Below are 12,543 nucleotides of genomic sequence, written 5' to 3'. Positions count from 1 at the left end.
TATGAACCTTTGCAACACAGTCTAGAAGGCAAAGGGGCACGATTAACTCTTACAGGAGCTCTGCTGGTGTCATCCTAGCAGTAGATATTTATCTACGTGCAGTATTTCTCTGTTGATAATTGCCCGCTCCCATCTGTTTCCCCACTAGTGAAGTGACCCTTCCAAATTGGCTGTTGCGTGCTTGCTGTAAAAGCCATTACTGGGGAATATCCAGCCTGGTTTTAAGTAGGGAGAGGAGAGCTTGGAAAAGAACTTGACTCCAGTGCTCTGCATGCAGCAGAAGCTGTAAGTCCTGCCATGCAAACGATTATGCAAGTGAAAATCTGTTTTGTTGCATAGATCTGTGCTTGTATGGGAACTGGCCCTGCCTCTCAGGGTGTAGTATGGAGGATGCTTGGAGGGGGTGTAAAACGATGGCTTTCTTTCAATTTCTGCTTGATTCTCTTTTCTTGGTATCCCACAGTTTAGCAAACTAGGAACCTCACACAGGAAACCTGTCTAGCCTTGTGGAGCTGACCTGGAGATGGTTCCCAATGGATGGGAAATGGAATTGTACTGGGGACAATGAAGAAGCGCTGTGTCAACCCTTTCATTCATCTGTGGATTGAGGACGGCTCACTCCTCCTCTCCCTCAGCTCTCTGGACCCTCCTCCCTGTGTGAGCTCCCTAGTCAGCTGGGTGCGGTCTTACTTACCTGTGTGTCTCTTTCTGAGGCATTTTTTCCAGTCTTATGCTTCCAATATTATGTGTCTTTCCTGGTAACATGTCAATCAGTATTCACCTGGGCTACCTTTAAGCTCAACATTGCCAACACATGCTCCCAGCCCTGCTGCAGACACAGTCCTCCAGGGAGCCCATACAATTTACCTGGCACCTACACTCCTCAGCTTCTCACCCAAGTTTGGCCACCTGTGCGGGCTCTGAGTGATGGTCAGTGGCTCACCTGTCACTTGGCTTCCTGCTACCAGCTTTGAAGTGGCCGCTGAGCTGAAAGCCCCACTGAACTGTCAGGCATTCTTCTGCTCTAGGCCCTCAGCCATGTGAAACCTTCAGAGGGGGTGTTAAGGCACTGACTAGCAGTTCTGACTAGCAGTTTGAAGTTACAAGGCTATTATTTTAAAATCAGGGGGTCCGTAATTCAGCATCACTTCTAAACACAGTGCTATAATGCTTTCTGCACACCAATAAAAAAAACATACAGAAAATATTTTAGCTGGTGGTGGCTCCTAGTCTGGTGCAAAATGGGTCTAACAATGTTACTTCCAACACAGCTGTACCAGTTAACACCACATAAGCACTTGGACTTAAAAGTACCTTTCCTTGTAATTCTGCGGAGTTGTACATGTGCCGCATTTCTGAAGGGGCTTATGCTATAGATGGGTTGTTAGTCTCTGAAAGGTTGGAAGATTTCAAGCAAAGATCTTACAGAATTTCCTATAAGCATTTGTACTAATTAGCTCAGATTCAAACTGTTTCACAAAATCAAAGGGGAATTAAGATTTTAATTTCTTTCTTCCTTTTTGTTTTTCTTCATTATTTGATAAAGCCTAGAGACTAATCCCATCTTAAACATGAATATGAAATAGACTTAACAGATGTTCTGTCTGCTACAAAACTTTATTTAAGCAGTCATGGTCTGCATGTAATATGCACATGAAGGTCAAAGCTTGTGGATTGTGGTACAAAAACACAAAGCCTTGACACTATTTAATTATTTTTATTTGTAATTTTTTCAAGTGAGTTGAGTGAATGATTAATGGTATTGGCTTAGAACAAGCACAATGCTGGCAAGCACTGTGCAAATGTCAACATTGTGAACATACCTCTGTCCTGACCCTCAGCACCTTTTCTATTCCCATTTCCCATCTCTCTGGAACAGATCCTACCAGCCCTGTGCCAAATGGACTTCTGTTTTTCTGAAGCACACAGCAGCTGGAATGAAGTTGGAAAGGATGTTTGGATTCCAAAGCCTGGGATGCCTTGCTTCTGCTACTGTACAGTGGAAGCAGCTGCATTTTGGAATATGGCCTTTCCTCAGGTGAATTCTGTTTTTAAGGGGACTTTGCATGTTTTACACGTTACCACCTACATTTTGAAGTAGTAGAAGCACTGCAGCAGCAATCTGTTCCCTGCCCTTCTAAATGGCTCGGCTGCATTAGGCCCTGCAGGGCCTCTAGACCCACTGTCCCCTTCTCTGCAGACTGCCTTTGCTAAAAGCTGTGACCCAATTGCTAAACACTTGCCGAAATTTGAGAGGATTGAAGCAGATTTGTGGCTGTGCATGGCCACCATGCAAAGCTCAGTGTCTTTGTGTGAACAGGATAAGCATGTTTTGAACAGAATAGGTTTTTCCGCATTCCTGCTTTTTTATTGTTATTTTTTTTCTATTTTTCTCGTTAATTTCCTTTTGGAAAAGGAGTTAAAAAATCTAGAAAAAAAATAGTTAATTTTAAAAATCTTATTTCCATGTGGACTTTTCTGAGAACTGGTGAGAAAACTGGAGCAGAAAGAAGGGAGAAGTAAACTCCTGACCACTGTTTTACTACTTCCTGCCTGAAAGAAACATAGAAAGTATTTGGAAAATGTGAAAATGCTATATTTATCTCAGTATTTCTCACAGTAGACATTTTTTCCTGTCCATAAAGTTTCATAGGAAGATGCTTTCTCAGAGTTTTGATAAGAGATTCTTATATTTTAACCATCTCTGCTTTGTTATGAATAACTTCCTGTGTGGTTTCAGGATTTTCAGGTGTCAAAATTTTGAAAAGAAACTCATGCCTGCCTCCTTAGAAATTGCCTTGAGCTTCAACTAGCTCTTGTAACAAGTCTGAGTCCGCATTAGCCACAGAAGTCAGATGTGTCTGGATCTAGATTTCAAACACTCCGGATTCAAAGTCAGTCTTAGGCCTTTTGGTTTGGCTCTAGCAGTGGAATTTAAATCCCTTGATTAGGACTTTAACACCCTCTGTTTCAGGCTATTCAATTTGTGTTTGCCTCTTTTTGTGCTGAGTACATCTTGGAGTGTTGTGTAAGTTACTTTGAAAAATATCCATTGGCTTCTAAGGGTTTTGAACTTGGCCTTTAAATCATGTTCAGATGTTTCTCTTAACTAATGTTTTCATTAAAGTTTTCTTTTCTACCATTTTTCATGTATATGTAAGTATGTGTGTCCATTAATGGTATAATAGTGCATTTTCTCGTACTTTTTTTGCCTTTTCACTTATGACAAAGTGGTTGTAGAGGATGTTGTACACTCTTCTAAAACAATTTCAGCTTCTTTATTGACTTTTTTTTTTTCCATTTTTTCCCAACTTTTTCATAGTTGTTTTAACAATAGCAGGACAGGGCCTTTCAGACTATGAAGGAATTGGTAATCTGATCACGTACTTTATGTCTTTGAAAAGAAGAAAATACAAAGACAAAGACAGAATGTGATAGAATTTTATTTAATGCATTGGCATGAAGTGTAAATACATACTGCATACAGATACTAAACTTTCCTAGTTCTGATATGAAATAATTACTCTGGGGACCTCTGTGTGAAGTAAGTCCTATATAACCATTCAAATATGGATAATGTGATTCAGGTGACCTCTTCTTAATACTAAAGGTCATCCATCAAGTGTAAATGTGAATGTTTACTTAGTTACAGATTTTATTTCACCTTAGAAAATGAAGAGAAGTTTTTTTTTTTTTTTTTTTAAATTTAGTATGAATAACTATTATTTTAGTGACACACATAAGGTACCACAGTATATATAGTATCAATCATATACATTTTTTGTAAGTCTGGCGTTCAATTTGGCTGATGTTCCATTCAGAGACTTGGTATACTCCATGAAATAGGGGTCTCTTGTACAGATCTGTAGCTAATCAATTAGTGTCATCAGAAGACTTAGTTGTCACATTTGGACATCTAAAACATAATATTCCATTCACAAGTTTCCATTGTTCTTCCTGCCCCCATTCACTCATGGCAAGGTAATTCCTGTTACATATAAACAACGGAAACTAAGACTTGTGCTGTTTGCTTCAGAACTAGATTTGGCATGCAATCTCTAAAATTTGCAAGGAATAATTTGTAAAATTCTGCTTATGGTTAGCCCTTTTTCTGAAAGCCTCAAAATAACCCCCAAATTATGCCTTTTTTTTTTTTTTTTTGGTGGTGTTGGGACGTGTATTATGTGCAATTAAACTAGTTTTCTGGACACTTGGGATCTTCAGCTGTGATAACTTTAAAACTTCTGGTACACAGAGAGTCACTTCACCTTTCTGTGTCTTGGTGTCTCCACTGGTAGAAAGAAGATGATAATGTTTAATTGTCTCCAGAGAACATCCATATCAGTATATACTTATTTTTTCCAAAGAGCTTTGAAGGTGTAAAATGGGATATTCTGTGAGTGCTGAAGAACTATTATAGGAACTGAAGAATTGAGGCTTTTTTTTTTTCATGATTCAGCAGGAGTTAAACTGTGACCTTCTGGTATTGAAATGGAGGTTTATCACTGACTTTGGTGCTAAACAGATATAGGTAGTATCAAAGTCCTATACAATAGCCATCCGTACTATTTATGGCTAGCAGTGTGTTAAGTTGGAAGTGAAATGGATTTGCTGACCATCCTCTCTCCCAAAATGGTGCTCTAGAAAATACTATCATCTTATCAGCAGTTCATTAAATGCCTTCTTTTTCCATTTGTGACACTTGCTATCTCCATGGCAAGTGGTAGGGGATCCCCTATCCAAGCAAGGTTTACTTCTAATTTCTCCATAGTGTGGCAGTCCACATCTACTAAATTGTGTTTCTATGAAGTCCTGTTGCCAGCTGATTTGCTTTTCACCATGGCAGCATTGTTTCCAGTCTCTTAAGTAATTCCCAGGGTGGCAGTGGCAAGTGGTAGTTCTGTACATTATGTTTTAATTCAAGAACTCAAACTAGTGGTCTTACTGTAGTCCTCTGAATGCTAATGTTACTGTAGGCAGGCAACTTTTTTTTTTTTTTCATTCTTTCTCCAGTCAAATATGCTGGAGCTGCCACATCTTTTCCATTTCTAGTTACTTAAACATCCCTTTTCTCTTCATATGTCTTCTCCAACTGCTCAAATTCTCTTCTATTGGAAATACACAGACTAAACATATTGGGAAAGACAAAAAGAAGTTCAAAAAATGTTCAGAGGATGACTCTGAATGCTTCTGTAATTCTAATTAATTTTTAGGGCTTATACAAATTCAGTTCAATCTTTGCATTATCTCGTGGTGATTCTGAGATGACATGAGCCCATAGTAATGGTATAAACTTGAAGTTTTGATTAAAAAGGAAGATAAGAAGCCAGCAAAATTTACAGTTACTTTAAACAGGTTATTTCTGTGATTTGAATGAGATCTAGAAGAAAAAAATCAGTGGGAATGGAAAAATTTTAAAAGACTGTTGAAGATAGACGCAAAAGAAGGAAGGAAGAGGGACAAATGTCGAGGAATTTTGGGGCTTTGCTTCAATTCTGTTCCATTAGAGTTAGCAAAGAGGTAGCCCAGTAGCAAAATAATAGTACAGAAATGTCAGGGGGAAAAAAAATCAATGATAGGGAAAATGTGAGTCTGAAGAGTGGAAATGGCTCTGTGTTTTACATGGTGAAGAAAAACATGGTAAACTGCCTTGGAGTAATAACTGAGACCTTTCTTAATGCTTTGAAGGGAGATTTACCTTCCCGGAGGGAAAAAAAAAAAAAAAAAAAGGGACTAGGAAAGCATTTGGCCAGTTTACCTGCTTGTGAGAAACTCACTTACCTTGAACCCTGCAATTGGCAAGAGTAAAAAAAAAAAAAGCACCAAAAAACATCATGAACTTTCAGTTTATGTCTGAATTAATAACATATGAGGGGGAACAGAAGATGGAGTCCTAGTGGGCGTATGAAAAAAAAAAAAAAAAGGAAAAAAGGGCAAATGTATCAATTTCTTTCCCTAGATGCAGGAAAAAAAACAGAGGGCATGTAAGTTTGAAGGCTGAAATAATGTCAGAAGCCTAGGAGCCTATGAAAAATAAAGTCAAACAAACACAAATGGTAATGCATAAGGGGCATATTACTGCCTGATGGCACATACATTCAACTCCGACAGGAAGCATGTGCACAGCCTAAAAGGAAAGTATGTGAGCTTCAGATTTCATGGAAAGTGACAGTACCATATGTAGTGGCTAATGAGTTTGTAGTTTGCTAACTATGCCTAAAAAAGCTTATACAGCTGCTTAGTGAGATCAGATAGAAAAAGCTCTTCCTAATTCTCTCGGTGGGTAGCTGGTTCAAAGAAGGAAGCACTCAAACTCTCTGAAGCTGTTATTATTTCTATTACTTTTCATAGCATCTGGAAACTTAAGTCTTTGGTTGATTGTGCTGCCTGTTTTTCCTGAACTGAACTGCGCTGACTGCTCCAAGGAGTGTGTTGTCTGAGAGTTTCTCAGTAATATACAGTTATGTTGAGCTGGATATTGGCTATGGCTCCTCTGCGGAGACTGGTAGGCAAAAAATAATACATACTTTTGTTGCCTTCAGTGGAGTTCAGCCATTCACATCAGCTAATTATGTTACCTTATGAGTTCAGTATAGCTAGGTGTGTCTTCAGTAGAGTCATGTTAGCCTGAGTAGTCAGAGGGACAGGGATGTTTGGCTTTGACAGAGTTGTGAAGCTTCAATACTTTGAAAATCAGCTCTGTTTGTCAGTAGAATCTGTGGTCTTTGCTTTTCACATTTGTGAGGTTCTAACAACCCCCCTGTAAATATTTATTGCAAAAAATCGGGTTGTCTGTGAATGGAAGTGCGGTCAGAAGACCTTTCTGCAGAATCTGACATCAAATTGCTGAAACAGCTGCAAGAAAGAGCAGAGAGATGTGTGATGTATTTGGATTGCAGGGAATTAACAAACAAGATTTTGATTATCATAGGCAGGTGCAAGAGATGTGCTTTTCCACAGTTACTCTTCAACATATATATTGACCACATGGTGCATGAAAGTGGATCAAGTAAACTGCAGCAGCAGTGTAAAAAACACATAATGACTGTACAGAAAGAACAATCCAAGCAGGGAAGAATAGATTAAGGCAGTCTTATTTGCACGTAATTTTTTCCTTTGTGAAAATGCTGAAGATCTTAAAAGCCTTGGTAAATGCCTTTAAGGGAATATGACAGAGAAAGGACCAAAAAAATCAATAGTCTTGATTCTTTTTCTCCTAGTTTGCATTAGTGTAACCTACTGGCTGAGTCTGTGTAATTTGGATGTCATCTAAATTTGCAGTTCAGACAGACTACTAAATGTAGCTCAACAAGACAGAGCCTTGTCTGTCTGATTGTGACTAATGTAGAGAAAATGAGGTGTCTGATAGGGAGCTCAAAACTGCCATTTCTCATGTAAACTGGAGATTTCAATTTTTCATTCCTTTTCAGTTAGAAATTACATCAGGAAACAAAGCACACATGGAAAATGCACAGGAAATCTGGCTTTTGCATTGACCATTTTTTTGTAAATGCTGCAGCCTTCTTTGATGTCACAAAAGATTAACCAATTAGTGAATTAAAGAGAAAAATGATTTTTTTGGGTGTCATTAATCAAGATTATTCCCTTTACCCTGGGGGGAGGAAATACCATAGGCAACAAGCTGTAATAATGCTCAATGAGCTCTAATTTATTTGAACTCCTTTCTAGGCAGAAGCTATGGAACTTCTTTCTGAGCACATTTGCAGGACTGCTCTTTAAGCTGCTTAGGCCTGGCCAAAGAAATTGTGCAGGAAATTAGTTTCTGCCCCTTTAATGGCTGGGGTGGGAGATGAGAAAGCACATCTTTAAGGCAGTGATGAAGAAATGGGTTGACACAATGACAGCCTCTTACACATCTCTTTTTATTGAATACAGGAAGACATAAGATCCTTTTAATTGCTCATTTTCTACCTGCCATAGAGGACAACAGGAGGAACAAAAGAAAAAGTAACAATGCTTGTCAAGCTATCCTAAGGATCTAATTCTCACAGAAGGTTGTCCAAAGGGACTTTGTAGTTCTCTGACATGTTATACTACAGACCCATCTTGTCTGCTGAACACCACGAAGAAGATGCTAATTCCTCAGACTGCTGTCTCATGATAAATAGAAGCTCTGATCTGAAAACACTTAGGGATAAGTGAACTTACACAGGCAGGCCTGCCAAAGTCTATAGTTAAATAAACAAAAAATGGTAGGGTGATCATTTGATCAGTCTCTGACGTTAATTTAGAAGAGTAACTGACTGACTGAATACTGGATACTGTTTTGAATCTTCTGAAACATTGGCTCAATAGCTAAAAGAACAGTTTATTCTGTATATAATTAAAATTGCCACAAGAAAGACAATTGGGAAAGCTTATTGTAATGGAAAATCTGGTGTCACGTCTCAGAGCAAACTGAAGTGTTGCGTTAACCACAGCATTGCTATGCTTAGAGACTGGTCCAAAACCAGACTGTGCAAAGACTTTCCTTGGATTTAGTGAGTATTGCAGGAGGCACAAATAAAGAAAGCATCTGAGTATCCAGTGTTCACTGATGAACTGGGAGCAAGAAAGGGAGTTCATGCTAATTTGAAATTGGCCAAGGGGAAGAGTAGATTTCCTGGCTTTTAGAAACATCTGGTTATTCATTAACATGTATGTTTTATGTGCTTTTCCCTTGGACAAGCACAAGTTTTGGAGATTCCTCGTCCCTATTTTCCTTTCCTTTTGTTGCTTCCCAGGATGATGCAGGATTTCTTTCCATCCTTCTCTACTTCCTTCTCTATTCAGACAAAAAATCCCTTTGTTGAAATTGCTTGTTTTAATGTTTGTTTTTTTATGTCAATTCATTCCACATCAGAAAGCGGTGGCTATTAGAAGGCATCCTGTTTTAAGAGTATTTTGGGAAAATTTTACAGATTTGTGAAGTTACTCTAGTATGACATTTTTTTGGAATAACTTTTGGCTTTGAAATATAAACTGATCATGGTATTTTAAGTTATTTTGTCAGAACATTTAAAAAAAAATAAGAATACCCAAAGAAAAAATACTTTGATCATGGTGGTGAGACAAGGTACATATAAAAAGTTAGTATCTTCTGTTAAATCAACTGGCATAGCTGAAGAGAACAGCTGCTATGCCTAGCTGGTGTGAAGTGGGTGCAGCAACCCTGAACTCCAGTTTAAGAAATAATAGCTAGGAAGAAAAAGTTACAACATGGTCCAAAGACTATATCCTCAGAGATACTTTTATATTTTTTTAAATATTAATTTATGATTTTTTGCTCTGCTTTATGAAGCTTTCTGTCTAAAACTTGTTCCCAGAGTGGGAAAATTCTGCTCCATTCATCCTACCCCACTGTATCCACATGCCCATCCAGCAATTTCAGCCGATTTCTGACAAGTGAGGTGATGGATGTCACCTCAACCTTACCCAGAACACAGTACTGCCTTCCAGTTGGTCTTCAAGTAACAAAGAACCACGTGCTGTGGGTTTGTTTCTGTAGGTTCAAATGACTGAGGCTAGAAACAGATATTTCAGAAGGCAGGGAGATGCTGAGGGAGACATCTCTGACTTGGTTTCCCCACCCTTTTCTCTTTGCTCCCTGCAGACAGAACTTTTCCCCCGATCTTTTTGGTCTCCTTTCAGTCAGTGCTATTGGGCACAGCTGAGGACTGGCGCCAAGGCTCTGCTCACTTCTTACACCAATAGCATCTTTCTGCCCTACCGGTCCCTAAAAGCAAGTTAAAAAATGCCCCCATTTCTGCAGCCTCTGCGGCGATAAGCTGTGGCCTGGAACCCATACGAGGAGAAAGGGAAAAGGGCTGTCATTTCTCCATAGTATTATTTAGTATAAAAGCCACAAAAATTCTTGCAGTTGACTTTAAACAAAGGAGCTATTAAAATATCAGTCATTTCAAGTCTTTTTGCCTTCTGGAGATGCATGCCATGATTAGCTCATGTTTCTAAAGATTTCTCTCCAAATGGGAGTGAAAAAAATTATATTAATTAAACATTTCAGATTCTTATCCAAAAACAGGTTGGAATGTGATTGAGAGGAAAACACCTCCAAAATATTTTAATATCCATTTTCACGTGCCTCTGTTTGAAAAGACCCAAATGGTGGCATGTGTGGCACTACCCTATGCTTGATTTCAAGATTGTAATTGCTTCCCCTCTGCTTTGTATGAAAGTTAAGACAAACTCAGAGATGGAAAAGTTACTGTCTCTTGCTGTAGGTACACTGAGCATGCAGGGCTGGCAATGTTACAGTTCTTCTAAAGCCTCGTCTGAAAGCACTTCAAAGGCAAGCAAAAAAGTCTCATTGAATTCATCGCCTTTTGCACAGGACCTTGGGGATACCATGCTGCAGTTCTTATGCAGTATACACAAAACTACCCTAATGTGTATAGGGCTTTTTCTTTTGTGTCTCTCTGCATGTATGTATCTCAGTGTGGCTATAGAGCAAAGATGTCATTTGAGGTTTAGCTGTATGGGGCATCTGAATATCAAACACAAAGGAGGAAGTGGGAGATAAAAAAGGTAAAGCAGAGATGAACCTTATCTGAAGTCCTGCTCCTGGTACAGTCAGTGGGAGGTTTATTTTGTATGTGGGACGTCATTTAATACAAAAGCCACCCACTTCTGTCAGCCTCCTGTGGTTTTTCAGGGCGTCTTTATTTTCTCATACATAATAAAACAGGCTTGTCCTTTAGAGAAAAAGATGATTAAAAAAATGACCTCATCCATGAGGAAGACTATGGCTGTCTAATTGAGGGGGCAAGCTCAGAAATCCAAGCTAGCTTTGTGACAGTAAGGAACAGTTGGTGAAACCCATCTGTCCTCAGCATCGAGCCCTTGAGTGCAGCAAAGAAGAATGACAAATACCTGTACCCAAAGTTAAATTCCTGGAATTCAGTTTCCTTACTGGAGATGGCAGGTGAGAAAATAGATTCTACGTATTACAAAATGTTGGCATTTATTTCATTTTTCTTCTTGAGTAAGGCTATTGCTGAGCTCATGACCAGCCTGAAGTTAGAAGGCATTAAGTCATTTCCACCTTTGGGTGGGTTCATTTTCACATAGCAGCTGGTGGTTGTCCCTCTCGCTTTTAGATAAGAGTTTGTCGTAGAATGATATCCTCTTAGCAAGTCCCAGCCAAAGGCAGGCTGGCAGCAGCTGGACTGGGACTTGTTAGCAAAAAGTCTCATTTTTTGCACTACTCCAAGACACTGGCAAGCCTCCTCACTGCTGGTTGCCACAGTGTGCCTATGCAAAATAGGACTTGCATGCTGGAGAAAGATGGCATTTTCTGGGTGTGATGCTTGTAACTTCTATTCTTTTTTAAATTTCCTTCCTTCCTGCCTGCCTGCCTGCCTTCCTTCCTTCCTTTCTTTCTTTCTTTCCTATATTATGATTTTATGGTTGGATATTTTTTTGTGGGGGGAGGGGGGAGTATTGTCAGCCTTAGTGTAGTTTTTTGGACTTTGTCTTCTCCTATCTTATTCAAACCTTTTCTACCTTTTTCTCCATTTTTCATGCTTTATTTCTGACTCTGACTTCTGTTCCCTCATTCTTCTTATCTCCAATTTCTTATCTGCTTTTCTGTACATTTTCTTGGTATTTCGATTTTCCTATATTTTCCTTGCTTTTATTTTATTTCTCAGTATTAGCTCTTTTCCTCTGCTCCTAGTTTTCTCACAGTCTCCTCTCTTTTTCTCGTCTTTCAAAGCTCCAATTCATTGATAACTGTACTGAGAGAAGTAAAAGGAGTTTACAGCAAACTCAACTGAGTTTTCTAAAAACTTGTCTCCCTCTAATAGTTATGCTCATTATGCATCTATAAACGATTTGCAATGGAGGCTGGGATGGTTCTGCTTGCTTTATCTTTTTCCAATGAATTTAAACTGCCTTTATTCATTTTTCTGTGCACAGATTAGCTTTCATTGTTCTGCTGTCCCATGCGTCCCTTAATCCATTGGCATATTTATAACTTCTGAGTTAAAATTACTTAGCAAGAAACAGTAGTATGCATTTGAAACATCACTATTTAATCTCTTCTTTCGGGGGGGAAGGGAGGGGAAGGTGAGGGAAGAGAACAGGACTCCTCAATGCTGCAGAATAGCCCTTCTGAAGAATATCTTTTCCTCAGCTTTCTATGCAGGCTCCTTGTCTTCACCATAATGCCATTTAGAGAGGCGCTGTAATGAATCTTAGAGTATGAACTTGCTGTAAGGGCTTGATGGGCTCTGCTGCTCTGACTTTCCTCCATGTGGCACTGGTTGGTTTTGAAATACAGATTTCCAAGCTAGCTCTTAATTGGGCAAGTTGCATCTCTGAGGAAGGACCTTGTGTATACCACTTCTTGGAGCAGCCCATTGTTTTATAATGTTCTTGCACTAAAGCAATGAGTATTCTACTGCCTTTGGAGTTTAAAAAGAAAAACTTTGAGCATAAAATGCTGCCAGTCCTGGCCAAATTCTGGAAGCAAGGTGCAGCTTGGTGACTTTTTCAAAATGTATTTTGAGATTTTTAATTCTG

General features: G+C 39.0%; 1 long non-coding RNA gene across 2 annotated transcripts in view; it reads left to right on the top strand.

The window, feature by feature from the left end:
* The first annotated feature begins 1,892 nt into the window (after nt 1-1,892).
* LOC121071060 overlaps nt 1,893-12,543 on the top strand; it is a 57,785-nt gene continuing 47,134 nt past the window's right edge. For both annotated transcript variants that reach the window (XR_005820354.1, XR_005820353.1), the window contains exon 1: nt 1,893-2,038. This is a non-coding gene — a long non-coding RNA (uncharacterized LOC121071060). The remainder of the gene's footprint in view (nt 2,039-12,543) is intronic.

This window comes from Cygnus olor, chromosome 5, assembly GCF_009769625.2.
Source record: "Cygnus olor isolate bCygOlo1 chromosome 5, bCygOlo1.pri.v2, whole genome shotgun sequence".
In the NCBI taxonomy this organism is placed as follows: Eukaryota; Metazoa; Chordata; class Aves; order Anseriformes; family Anatidae; genus Cygnus; species Cygnus olor.
Note: the sequence above shows the minus strand (reverse complement) of the source record. Positions and strands in the feature narration are given on the sequence as shown.